Source organism: Juglans regia, chromosome 16, assembly GCF_001411555.2.
Source record: "Juglans regia cultivar Chandler chromosome 16, Walnut 2.0, whole genome shotgun sequence".
Taxonomy (NCBI): domain Eukaryota; kingdom Viridiplantae; phylum Streptophyta; class Magnoliopsida; order Fagales; family Juglandaceae; genus Juglans; species Juglans regia.
Window position 1 is genome coordinate 11,087,851 of NC_049916.1, and position 3,516 is coordinate 11,091,366.

The following is a 3,516-nucleotide window of genomic DNA, read 5'->3' on the forward strand; positions in this document are numbered from 1 at the left end:
TATTGTATTCTCATGAGAAAAGTGGGGGTAATCCTAGGCCTGAAAGACAACTTAGCACCTTCAGAGAGGTTGTTGATGTCTGTAGTTTGAGGGATTTGGGTTTCTCAGGGCCAAAGTTTACATGATCTAATAGACGAGCTGGGGATCAATGTATTAGTGAAAGGCTTGATCGTTGCATGGTTAATTCTGTGTGGTGGGCCAATTTTCCTAGTGTTCGTGTGACTCATGGTGTGGCAGCTTATTCAGACCATTTACCTATTTGGGTAAACTTAGAGGGTGCAATTTCTTTCTGTTATGTTAAAGTCTTTCAAATTTGAGGCCATGTGGGTTGGTGAGGAAGACTATGAAGATATAATCAAATGGGTTTGGGGGAGGTGTGCTGGTCCAGCTACTATGAATGTGGTTTCGGGTTTGATTAAGGAGTGTGGAGATCAGTTACAGGGGTGTAATAAACAAGGTTTTGGAAATGTTCAAACTCAGCTCAATAATGCATAGAGATCCCTACATAGTTTACATGAGATGGATTCGGAAATGGTTCCTATAGAAGACATGAATTTTGAAAGGAGTAAGGTGCAGCTTTTGTCACAACCCCGCCCCAAGTCCTATGACTGGGACGTGGTCGCGACACGTGACCTGTTCTTTCTTCTTATTAATACTAGTATGTATTTATTTTATTTTATTTTATTTTATTTTCTACGAGGGTAAAGGGATGGGTGTGAACATGTCATGCATGTACACTGCGTTTCTAGTTTAAAGGTAGGCACCTGATAGACAATCTGTTCAACATATTACCAAAGTACTCTCAGAGTCCACCACTCATTCATTTAAAACATCACTAGTTCCTATAAAAAGGGTACTCCGTCCCTACAACATATCCAAAATACGTTTAACCTTCTTATGTGGGGTTACCATCACCCTACTATAGAAGTTACACTATTACCATCATACTACCACAATATCTACATCATGCCAAAGACATATTGTCTTAAAGTCAACCAACAAAACGTCCCAACATGGGACCCATCATAAAACATAAAATATAACCATCATCGTTAAATCGAACCGACAGGGAATACTAAGCATCAGCCCTTCCCTCCTCAGCAGTGCCTAGCTCCACAGTCCCATCATTCATACCTGGACGTTTAAAACATAAACACAAAATGAGTCTAATACTCAGTAAGCAGTACACCATGCTGTTAACTTATTAATCACATAATCTTTTCTTTTGAAAACATGCATACATAAACATTTGCTAATTCTTGACAATGCTTTCATGCGTAACAATTTAAGAATAACTGTACTTTTCATGCATAGCTATACTTTTCATGCTTAACTGTACTTTCATGCTTAACTTTCATGCATAACTGTACTTTTATGCTTAACTATACCTTTTATGCATAAACATTACTCGCTTTCATGCATAACATTATTTAGAAATGACTTTGCTTTACGCTTCACTTTCTTGGGCCAGTACACACTATTACGCCCCGTGTGTTGGGGATAGCGGTCTTTTGGACCTGGATTTCCGCCCGCGGCCGCAGGTTGGGAATCCCTTTCATGGGGTGGCAGCACTGGGTGCACTTCCAGTACTACTTACCCGGCATTGCAATCTGCCCATTCATTTGGTACCGTTTTCATACATGGGGCCATTACGTACATTCATACGTTCATGCTTTCATTCATTTTCCTTTCCTTTCTTTAGAAAAATAACATTTTCATCATCTTCATTTAGTACCAATGCATATGCGTTCCTTTGAAAGAAATGTTTCATGTCATGCTACATATAAGTACGGCATAATTATTTGAGAGAGCATGTATAAAATCTCATGATGCATTACTTTACATACACACAATGGTAATTAACAAGGTACTTAATAGGGGTTACCAAGAAATGCTTATACATACTATATATGCATCTATTCTTTCATAAGAGAAACATTTGGAAAGAGAGAAAGAGAGACTTTTTCATAAGAGCTTTGTGTGTAAGGAGCATGGTCATAGCTACTTACCTCGTGGCTTTACAAGTAAGTTCCTTGAATCTTGAAAATAAATTCCTATTCAATGAAATGAAATAAACATATTAATATTCATTCCACTTAAGACTTTACTATCCAATACCCATACGCGCTCACTTAAATTCCAAGTGGAATTAAGACGTCTTCTTTAACCTATTTAGCTACATTCATGGCACTAAGTCAACTCTTAGTATCCTCATTACAATATTTAAGTATCTATGAGAGTATGAGGCTTGCTTGCTGTCCATTTCTTAAAGGCTATTGTTTTCTATAATGGTAATAGATGGAAATCATAAGTTAAAAATGAAGAGGTGCTATAAATCTGGAAATTTTCATAAAGGAGGGCATTTTGACAGTTTTGCATCATCATTTGGAAGATAGATCCGACAAGAGGTAATGCTCATAAGAGGGTTGGTTTTGTCATTCATTCTCCAATGGTTTTTCATGCTAAAGTTTATCTTTGATTAAACAAGAAGGGATATAGTTAGGCAAAGGTAAAGTGACTAGTTTAGGCTTCCAAAACAGAACATATTTTCAAATTTCTGTAATACATGGACAGCTAGCAAGTCTCACTGTTTTCATGGTCTCAAATATCAATCATACAATTAACTAGTACAAGAGTGGTAGAAACTAAAGAAAACCTCATGTATTTTCTGAAACATAGCACAAATATAGGGATACAAACTCTTGGCAAACTTAGAGTTTCTAAGTAAGCTTACCAATTTAATTTAAAAGTCTTGGTGGCTTACTTAGGCCATAAATCTTGAGCAAAGCATGTTTAAAATTAAAATCTTAACTTCATTAATTTAATACATAAAAGCATAATTAAAAACATGGCTTAACTCAAGGAAACACAAGGAAAGGACTACAAAATCTGCCTTGGAACACACGGTTGGAACACACACCAAAACATAACATGACCCATGGCACCTTCATATACATATATATATACAACGGATCAAACAATCTTCCAAGTCAATTAGGAAAATATATATATTTTCGAAAGGTAGAAGAATGCATAACATAACAGCTTCAATATGCTCGGTTTTGCCAAAAGAACAGAGCATTGATGTTTGCCAACACATAGACAACAACTAAAGATCAAGATTCAAGTTAAGACAACTAAATAGGTCTCCCAACATCAACAAAACCGAGTGGGTCGAGTTTAGGCTTTTTACCTTTGGTGAAAACCTTCCGAAACATGAAAATGAGGTGTCACGGGTGCTTGGCAGAGGCCTTGAAGTGGTGCAGATCAGTAAGGCTTGGAGGAAGTCTGTTATGAGGTTGTTAGGAAGTTAGTTGCAGCAGTTTTAGCCGTTAGGGAAACTGAGGTTTAATGAAACGAATCGTTTTAATTCTTACGGAAGTGTTGCGTTTTAAGTTCTTAGCAACTGCGTTTAGAGTTTAGTGAAACGTTGCGTTTCATGATGTAAACTGATAGTTGCGTTTTACATTGGCTTTTCTTGCCATTGTTTAGAAGGTTGTTAGACATCTGCTTCTA

General features: G+C 36.9%; 1 long non-coding RNA gene across 1 annotated transcript; it reads right to left on the minus strand.

Annotated features, from left to right (window-relative positions):
- Positions 1 to 872: 872 nt before the first annotated feature.
- Positions 873 to 3,293, minus strand: LOC108979237. The gene is made up of 3 exons (XR_001994174.2): positions 3,194 to 3,293; positions 2,010 to 2,054; positions 873 to 1,134 (listed from the first exon to the last, which is right to left on the minus strand). It is a non-coding gene; the product is annotated as an uncharacterized LOC108979237 (long non-coding RNA).
- Positions 3,294 to 3,516: the final 223 nt, after the last annotated feature.